The 10709-nt window shown below is 43.0% G+C and overlaps 1 non-coding gene across 1 annotated transcript; it reads left to right on the top strand.

Annotated features, from left to right (window-relative positions):
• The first annotated feature begins 10202 nt into the window (after window positions 1-10202).
• LOC145135245 (small nucleolar RNA R71) lies at window positions 10203-10309 on the top strand. The gene has a single exon (XR_013719706.1). It is a non-coding gene; the product is annotated as a small nucleolar RNA R71 (small nucleolar RNA).
• Window positions 10310-10709: the final 400 nt, after the last annotated feature.

Below are 10709 nucleotides of genomic sequence, written 5' to 3'. Positions count from 1 at the left end.
TATCACAGACCGGTCTAACATCGGTCTACACACGCGGTTCATGACATCCATGAACGCGGCAGGAGCATTGGTGAGCCCGAAAGGCATCACCACAAACTCATAGTGGCCATAGCGCGTCCGGAACGCAGTCTTCTGTACATCCTCCTCTCTGACCCTCATTTGATGATACCCTGATCGCAAATCAATCTTGGAGAACCAAGATGCTCCCTGTAGCTGGTCAAAGAGGTCATCAATCCTCGGGAGTGGGTAACGGCTCTTCACCGTTACCTTATTCAGCTCCCTATAATCTATACACATCCGATGCGACCCGTCCTTCTTCTTCACAAATAGAATCGGGGCTCCCCAGGGTGAACTGCTCAGTCTAATGAATCCCTTGTCCAGCAGCTCCTGCAGCTGCGTAGACAACTCCTGCATCTCAGGAGGAGCCAACCGATACGGTTCCTTGGCTATCGGAGCCGCACTAGGGACTAGTTCAATCCTAAACTCTACCAGCCTCTCCGGAGGTATCCCAGGCAACTCCTCGGAGTATACGTCCGCAAACTCTCGTACCACGGGCACATCGCTCACTGTTGCCTTACCCATCTACCGGGTATCCATCACATAGGCAACAAATCCTGCGCAACCCTGCTGAAGGTAACGCCTAGCTCTCGCTGCTGAACATAAAGCTGGTCCTTGCTGTGGCCTCTCGCCCTGAATCACCAGCTCTCCCCCACTTGGGGTCCTGATCCGCACCAACTGCTGCGCACAGTCAATCACTGCCCCATTGGGGCTTAGCCAATCCATACCGATAATAACCTTGTTCCCCTGCAAAGGTATGGGAACCAGATCTACCAGATAAGGCTCCTCAAACAGTCGCAGGATGCAATCTCGGTAGACCTCTGATGCTCGTACTGACCGGTCGTCCGCAATCTCGACCTCTAGAGGGAAATCCAACGTGCCCGACGATTCAGGAAACTTCTTGCTAATCGCAAGAGAGACAAACGATCGGGTAGCACCCGAATCAAACAATACCTGAACTGGGATACCGTTCACATGGAACGATCCTAAACATAGCACATACATAACATATCAAGATTACAACGCCATAAAATAAAAGCATAAGAAAGGAATCATACCCGTCGCTACATTAAGTGCAGCGCGTGCCTCCTCGGCTGTCAACTGAAATGCTCGGCTCCGCACCACTGGAGCCTCTGTCTTGGCCTTCCGGCCATCTGCAACCCGCACTGTCGCTGAAACCGGTGCCGTTGTTGGCGCTGCTGCTGACGCTGCTGTCAATCTTTGGCAATTGGCCTTTTTGTGGTCCCTATGATTGCAATGTAAGCAAATCAGGTCTGTCATCTGTACTGTGGGGGCGGGGGCAGTACAATCCCTGCCAAAGTGCCCCGTCTTGCCGCACTTATAGCAGCCTGACGATCCCGCTCAACAAGCCCCCTCATGTGGTCTGCCGCACTTCCTGCAGCGGCTCTGGCCCGGCTGGCCCTTCGACCTAACGTCGGATCCCTTGGGTTTCTTCCCCGAAACCCCTGTAACCTGCTCAGACTCAGCTTTCCTCTTCCTTACATGCTCCAAATCAAGCTCCCTCTCCCGCGCCCTGGAAATCATGGACTCCAGGGTCGGGCAGGCAGAGTAGCTGACATGCTCCCGAATATCAGCCCTCAACATATCATGGTAGCGGGTCTTCCGCATCTCCTCATCCCCCGCATACTGGGGTACCAACAATGCTCTCTCCCGGAACTTGGCGGTGATCTCCGCCACAGTCTCCGTAGTCTGCCTCATATCCAAAAACTCTCTGGCCAGCTGCTGAAGCTCTACAGCCGGCGCAAACTCAGCTTTGAATCTGGTCATGAAATCTGACCACGTCATAGCCTCGACGGCTGGGGCTCCCAATCAGTCACCAATAGACTCCCACTAGTCTCTAGCTCTATCCCTCAAACATCCCGCAGCAAAGCGGACCTTCGACCCTTCCGGGCAGAAGCTCGTCAACTGCGCAGACTCAATGTCTGCGATCCATCTCCCGGCAGCGATGGGTTCTTTCACCCCGTGATAATCCGGCGCACCACTCCCACGGAAGTCCTTAAAGGACAGTGTGCGCGTACTCGTCTGGCTAGACGCCATATCGCTCCTGATTGCCCGGAGGCGATCCTCCATCAGCTCAACAATCCCTTCCTTGATCGACCCGAAAATGACCGGGGTCGACTCAAGAATGCCTCTCGTGATCTCAGACGCAATGAACTCGCGCAGCCCGTCATCAACTTGCTCGGATCCTACACCCGAGCCTGATCCTGATCCTGATCCGGAACCTCATGCTCCATGTCGCGTGGTCACCATACTAAAAAACACACGCATAAATGTCAGGATCATACACACTCTCGAGAGGTCTAACACACTCTCCAAGGTTCCCGGTTCTGTCTCAACCTTCCTTGATTCGAGTATGGATCCTCTTCTTCCAATAGTACGGGCCCATACTACGTTTCACATCTATCCGTACTTTCCTCAAGGGTTGTCTCGACTTCACCAGGTCCCTTAACCAATATCCCTTTCCATCTAGTCTCATCCCAGGCTTTCCTGGGGCACTCTCTGACCTACTATCCGCCACCAGCTGCACTAGGAGTCCCTACTTCCCTTCCCTAACTAGCTTGCGAGTACTGTTAAATATCCGCTCACTAGTTAGTTAAAGATAGCCAGGACCGCTTAAGCAGAAAGCAAGCAGCATTCGTGCATCGAGTAATCACATCAGGCATAACCTAATCAGGCTATCCTACTGCTGACTAAACAGTCCTAGCATACAGCTCGTACAACAGGCATATAAGGAATCCTTCCTAGATCCTTGGCCCTACTCTAGCATGCAGTTCTCAGAATCATATATCATATAACTTATTATAACAAGTATGGGTATCTTGGGGGAAAACTTACTTGAGCTCGGCTGGTCGCACGCATCACACACCTTGGTCTTTCTCAAAACCCTTTGACTCAGATTTTAGAAAACCGTTTTCTTTGTAAAAATCTTTTAAATCCCTCGGTTTGAGTCCAGACACTCCGGAGGGTGTGTCCGAATCCCTAAAACCAGGGCTCTGATACCAACTTGTAACATCCCAATTTCCAAGCCCAATTTTTTTAAAAAAATTTAGTAATTCTCAACATAGTTTACCAAAACATTTCCCATGCCATATCATTTGCAAAAAAAACTATAACAATGTGTCTGAAATCATAATGTCAAGTAAAATCAATCAGACTACAATCCCAGAAAACTCCATGCGGAAATCATGTGTGTGTTTGTGATGCGCTGCTACACTGCCGACTCCTTCCCCTTAGACGAAGAGGTACCTGAAACCAAAACTAAAACTGTAAGCACAAAGCTTAGTGAGTTCCCCCATCATACCACATACCATACAGACATATCGCATTCATACTGCCGGGCAATTATGGGGTGCCCGACCTACCCAGTACGACCATTCTGGGGTGCCGACCTACCCGTGTCAAGCCATTCTGGGGTGCTGACCTACCCATGTCAAGCCATTCTGGGGTGCTGACCTACCCTTCGGTCCTATCAACCGAACCTCGGGGACTATTCCACCCCTACTGCTACTATCACATATATCATAACGTAAACATATTGTCAGACGTTTCTGGGGTGTCCGACCTACCCTTCTGTCCTAACCACCGAAATTGGGGACTATTCCCTCCCTACTACCACTATCACATACAACATATCATGCCATCATATAATCATATCATCACATACTGTCAGACATATCTGGGGTGTCTGACCTACCCTACGGTCTTAACAACCGGACTCTACTACTGTCACATATACATATCATCCTAGCATATAACATATCAGGTAGTAGCAAACCTAGATGAATATCACAAAGACAATCATCCAACAAACAACTCCTACTGGTGGGTTGGCATTGTGGCCGTAGACCCACCGCTACTGGAAGGTAAGTCACCTCGAACAAGTAGCTGCTGATAATCTATGCGGGAAATCTCTGTCTGCTGCTGCTCCGGAAATCCTCCGGCTATAATCCCCACAAAACACTTAATCAGAGTCTGATATCTATTCTTAGGGTAAAATGACCATTTTACCCCTGACCAAGTCCAAGTCAAAGTCAAAGTCAACTTCCAGTTGACTCGACTCGCCGAGTTGGGCCGCCAACTCGTCGAGTCCCTATCTCTTCCACTATCTTCATCCACGTCTCTACTCGTCGAGTTGGGCCGCCAACTCGTCGAGTCCCTATCTCTTCAACTGTCCTGATCCACGACTCTACTCGTCGAGTATAGCAACGACTCGACGAGTTCCCCTTCTAACACAACCCTGGATGAACCTTCATCCGACTCGCCGAGTTGTATGAACAACTCGTCGAGTCCATCTTCATCTTATGAACACGTCCTGTCCTCGGCTCACCGAGTTGTATGAACAACTCGTCGAGTTCATCTTCAAGAGTTGGGAGATTGCCTTGGACTCGCCGAGTCGACTCATGCACTCGCCGAGTCCTATGAACTCCAGGACTAAGGCTTATCCCGGTACGTTTGGGTCACTCTCCTGGAGCCTCTGAAACCTTCCTTTCACTCAACTGGGTCTCTTGAACCATAACAGAAAAAGGAAGTCAAGCCTCGGACTCGCCGAGTCCCAAGAATGACTCGCCGAGTCGATACAGTCCCAAGTCTATTCCTTCGATTTCTGGTGCACAACTCTTGTCCAAATGATAGATCTAGGCCCCTAAACTCGATCTAGCACGTAAAGTTACGAACTTTACGTGCATGCATGGGACTTTGAGCCAAAAAGGCTCTAAAAGAGGCTCTTAAGTTGCATGGGGGCTTCCATGGGTGCAAAAGCAGCCCTTTTTTGCCTTGTAACTCTTCCATGGGCCTAGATCCGAAGCCTTAACCCCCAACCATGCTTGCAATCATGGTTGGTTACCAAGAATGGCTTATAAAATCCTTAAATCTCCCCAAAAAGGGATCAAACGAATAAGCAAGCAAGGTACAAACTTTATACCTTTCAAACACTGCAAATGATGCACCAAACTCGAATCCTTCAGTCTCCTCTTGATCCTTCTATGCTCTTCCTTCTTCCTTGTGATCAAAACCCACAAAATCACTCAAAAGCCTTAGATCTTGCACCAAAACACTTAGGGTTTGCTATGGAGGGTTTCTGCGAGCATAAAGGGGCGATGGAGGCTGTATAAGGTTGTTTAAATAGGGTGCAAACCCTCAGATTAGGGTTTTGTCCAGACAGAGCCTACTCGTCGAGTCCAGGACCCGACTCGACGAGTCCCATACTTAAATCCCGCGTGTCATCCCGCTTCTACTCGGCGAGTTGGGCCTTCAACTCGCCGAGTCTCAGGCCAAAAATGCAAAATTACTTAAATAAAATACATACCAGGAACCTGGTGCTACAATATTGATTACCAATTATCTAGCTATTATGATCAAATATCTAGGCCTGTCAATTTACGAATGACAAAGCAATGAGCATGCACAAGTTAAACATTGAATTGATAATAACACAATTGGACTATGAATAGTATGAGTTACTCTCCTATGATTAATTCAAGTAGCGAAGCACGAATTAATACTAATTATGCTCTTTAACATAGTTAAAGTTACTAGCTTTAATTACTTAAAATAAGATGTGATTAATCCAAGCTCTAATTATCTAATGGTCATAAACAATTAGGAGATAGATTCATCCAATTAATATGATCAATTAACACATAAAATCTGATTTATAAGCAATATCAACTAGAACTAAAACATGCAATGGGTTTATATATATCAAACACAAGTAAAATCAATAATAATCATCCAATAATTGAAATCAACACATAAGTATCAAGCTCATCTTCACCAAACAGAAGTAAAAGGTGATTAGCCACTCATTGTAGCAGAAAAACACATTAGATCTAATTACAATAAGCTATACATATGTTTAATAAGCAAACCAACTAGATCAATGATGAATACCTCCTGATTCTTCTTCAATCCTTGAGCTCTCTTGAATTTCGACTTTCTTCTGGGTTTCTAAGGGTTTATTAGTCGTAATTAAACTCAGAGAACCAAATGTATGCCTTGAATTTCAACCTAATTTCCAGGATTTTATAATTGAGGAAATTTGACCACTACGTTGTGGTTAACCGCCACCACGACGTGGTCCTCGTGTTTATCCTGTAGCTGGCATGTCAGCATATGGTTCGCGATTCTTCCAATTACCACGTCGCGGTTTTGTGACAACAACGTGGTCTTTATACCTTTTCTTTTATTCTTTTTGTTTTAGATCCCGTTTCCTGCTTCCAGCTCCTCGTATATTTCCTGTTTGCCCCGAGCAAGTCTTCGCCGCTACAAAACATAATTTAAACATATTAAGTATCAATTGTTCCATATTAAGCATAATTGTAGCTAAAAGTATTAGAAATATTCATTAAATATGTAGTTAATTATGCACACATCAAAATACCCCACACTTAGCTTTTGCTTGCCCCCAAGCAAAACTGATTTTATTATCATTATATCAAGACTTTAGCTACCAACATCGCACAAGACAATTCATTTTGAGCCTCTCCATTACTCGAAGACCGCAATGCATGTATTTGTGTCTAATTTTTCCTAAGAACTTCCCCAATCCTAAATACTCACAATCTTCATAAACACTCGCCCACTTCTTCTAAACAATCCTCATTTTATGCATCACTCCAAATCCATCCCCAAAAAACTTCTTAACCTCAAGGTATATTTGGTTAAACCCCCAAGCATACATATGGAAAAATAACTTAGAAAATAAAAATACAATAAATAACTTGGAAAATTTTGCCTTATTCTTGAGTCTTTGATAATTTGGAGCTTTTCTTCGTGATATTTCTTGATCTTCATAGCTTGTAGACTCTTATTCTTTAAACTTTTGCAATTTTTTTTTCTTTTTTTTCTCTTTTTTTCACCCAAAACTAAAAAAGTGCAATGAAACTTAAGCAAGGGAACTTAACTTCAATCTATATTGGTTAGAGGTATTAGTCTAAAGTGCAATGACTACATAAGCTCTTCTGGATACATTTATGGTACACGATGCTAAACATATTGTGGCCCTCAAACTAAGCAAGGTATTGTTTTTGTTCCATGATTTCACTAGGATAGGGAAGCTACAAATACCCTATAACATATATTGGCCCAAATAAACATTGAAACTCACATCGGATCATCCTACACAACACTAGCAACCTAGATCTCAACATAACAATTTTTTAAATAGGTTTAATTTTAGATTAGTATTTCAAATCTTTCTAATAACTTTTTTAATCCTAGTAATTTTTCAATTTTTTTAATTTTTTAATCAAAATACTTGTTTTCCTAGATTCAACCCCCAACCCCACACCTAAATGATGCAATGTCCCCGTTGCATACAATAAAAGAACATATAAATTAAATAAGAAGAATTGGAAACCATTGGGTAGTAGTGGCAAGATCGAGTTCTGAAAGTGTGTGGAAAGCTTTGACTTCTCATAATATGGTTGGAAACAGTACTTATGGACATTCTTCTTGTGAATACACATGTTTCGGATCAGAATAAAATCAATGAACCATTCTTGAAAAATTTATTGAACTGCTTCCACATCGTGGGAAAGCACTGCCACGATATGGTGTAAATCTGAAAGTCAAAATGGTTGAGCAAAATAATATTTCCATGACGTGGTCTAAGGACGCCACGTCGTGGAGTAGTCAAATGAATTCGCGATATAAAATTTTGCCACAGCGTGTTGATGATATCTACGTCGTGGTTCCTACTCAGATCGTATTTTAAGATTGAAGTAAGGCATCGACTCTTCGTAACGTGTAAGACCATTACCAAACTTCTTTTTCAGAAAAATATTCTTCAAAATGCTTTTTTCTTCATCATTATGTAGGAACCCCACACTTTTCTAAGAACATGGTCTTCAATTATATCTTTAAAAAGTTCATGGCTTCTTCATCCATTAAGCTCCTCACTGCTTCACTTACTACAAAATAAAATTAGAAGACGGCAGAAAACACTTGATCATTTGGTTAGAATAAAAATAAAAAGAAAAACCAAAATAAAACGAAAAACAAAAATCAAAAGGGAAATAAAATACACACTCTAAAAATCGAGTTGTCTCCCGAAAAGCATTTGTTTTGTTGAGGACTCGTGATTCGGACTCCTTCCCACTCTATGTGGTTGCGGTTGGAAGTGGGATCTCCTTTTTCTCCTTCCATTTGCATTTATAACCTTGAACCCTTCTCTTGTAATCCTTCTTCGAATTCCCCTTCTTCTTATTGGTATTGTCTTCATATTTGCGCTTTACTCCTTTTCCTTACTTCTTTGCCTTATTCACCTTCTTATCATCTTCCTTAGGACCTTCCTTGTCTACCTCCATCTTGACCAAAGTTGGGTCCTTTAATTATCCACCCATCTCTTCATTAATTATTTCTACTTCTTCATCCAAGTCCTCATCTATTTCATCAACTTCTTCTTCCTCTTGAAACTTAGGTGTAGTAAATGCAATCACCTCAAATGTCATAGGAATCGAGGCTCTTGGTTTCGAACGTTAGACGTTTTCAACATGGCGCTCCTCTCAAACCTTAAGCTCTTCTTCCATCATATTCTCAATTGCAACTAGCTCATCACAATCTTCTTCCATAGAATCCATCTTTGACACTTCATCTCTTGGATCTTCTTGATTGACCTTAGGACTCGTCTTAAAAGTAATATCATCATCTTCCACACGAAGTGTGATATTTGAGTCGTGGATGTCAACTAGTGCTCTTGCGGTACTCAAAAATGGTCTTCCTAAAATAATTGGAAGTTCTTCATCCTCCTTCATGTCGAGAACCACAATATCGACCGGAAATTTTTTTTTCCCCATTTTAACTAGTAAGTCTTCAAAGATTCCTTATCAGTACATCGTTGATTGATCCCTCATCCGAATGGTCATCTTTGTGTCTTGCAGCTTTGGTAATCTGAACTTTTGATAGAAAGAGTATGGCATGAGGTTAGTGCTTGCCCCGAATTGCCAAATTCGGGGGCAAACATTAATGGAAGTCGAATTGCCAAATTCACAAGGCAATTAGAGTTGGCCTGGATCTCCCATCTTGATTGGTAATCCATTGATGATCGTAGCTGAACAAAATTCATTAATAACTATTTTCGAGGCGTTTTCCAACTCCTTTCTATTATTCATCACATCGTTTGCAAATTTTGGAAGCTTCGCCATTGATTTGAGGAACGGGGCGTTAATCGAGAGTGAGAGCACTTGTTCCATAAATTTCCTTTCTTCGGGCTCCAAAGTGTGTTTAATGGCTCGAGATGGGAATGGAAAAGGTGGTTGAAATGAATCTAGAAGAGAAAATTTTTCTTTTGTTCAATACCACGACGTGGTGAAGCATCATAGAGCAATTCAATTTTTGATATTTTGGCTCCGGGCTTTTCTTTTTCCGCACATAACCTAGACTGACTTGTAGCTTCTTCATGGGTCATTATTGGCTCAGAAGGAACCTCTTATTCAGTGTAGATCGCCATGACATGAGGTTGTGACTTTGGGTCTTGATTTTTGGGTGGTAACCTTTCATTGACAAGTGTGGTCAGTTGCCCAAGTTGAGTCTCTTTGTTTTTTATCGAAGCTTGATGATTTCTCACGTTGGCATCGGTAGTATCATGCCTCTTTTCAGATGCTTCCATAAATCTATGAAGTACCGACTCGAAATTCATCTTCTTTACTGGTGGTGGTTGCTCTTTTTGATAAAAACCTCTTCCTGTTTATCTATACTTCTCATCCTTTTGTTTCTTGTACTCGTCGTATGGCAACCACTCCATCTTGGGCTTCCTCCAATCTTCATCATATTTTTCACCACTTGAGTAGAACACTTGTGCCTTCTTGTTCCCATTTTCATCCAAGCTACAATTATGACAACCAACTCTTATCGCATGATTGGGTTGATCTAATTTTGTCATTCGCCTATCCATAGAATCTAGCTTAGCTATGATTGCAGCCAAGTTCTTGTTCCCTCCATCTCCTTTTCCTCTTGTAACATCATCTCATGGATTGTGGTACTCGTGTGAGTGCTTTTCAAATTATTCAATTAATGCTTTTATAGTTGTCGGCTCCTTCTTTGTCATAGTCCCTTGTGAGTCAAGAAGTTGTCTAGTAGTTACATTCACTCTATCATAGAAGATGGAAACTTATTGTTGAACATTCAAATCATGTGGAGGGAAACTTCTAAGCAAGCCCTTGTATCTCTCCTAAGCTTCATATAAGGACACTCCCACCTCTTGTTGAAAGTTAGAAATCTTATTTTTCAGCTTTGAAGTCTTCGAAGGTGAACTAAATGGCTCTATGAAAGCATCACGAAGAGTAGACCGTGTAGTAATGGATCCAGGTTCAAGAGACTTTAACCACACCTTTGCTTCATCAGTAAATGTGACCGGAAGCATCCTAGTAACACAGATTTTCTTGGCACATTAGGGATGTGAAATTAGTTTGAAATGTCTTTGACCTCATCAATGTGATTGAAAGCATCTTCATACTCTTCCCCGGTGAAAGGTATGTCCTTGAGTATTGATAGAACGTGTCCCTTGAGCTCAAAACTTCTCTCAGCTTGAATCTCGGGTGGAACTAGACCTGGCCCATGTTCTTTATGTATCCTCTTCTTGTAGTCCCCCATGGTCATTGTCGTAATGTCTGCCATTTCTTCAACCTCGCTTT

The sequence above is a fragment of the Lactuca virosa genome, chromosome 8, assembly GCF_052849685.1.
Source record: "Lactuca virosa cultivar CGN04683 chromosome 8, Lactuca_virosa_CGN04683_v6, whole genome shotgun sequence".
In the NCBI taxonomy this organism is placed as follows: domain Eukaryota; kingdom Viridiplantae; phylum Streptophyta; class Magnoliopsida; order Asterales; family Asteraceae; genus Lactuca; species Lactuca virosa.
Note: the sequence above shows the minus strand (reverse complement) of the source record. Positions and strands in the feature narration are given on the sequence as shown.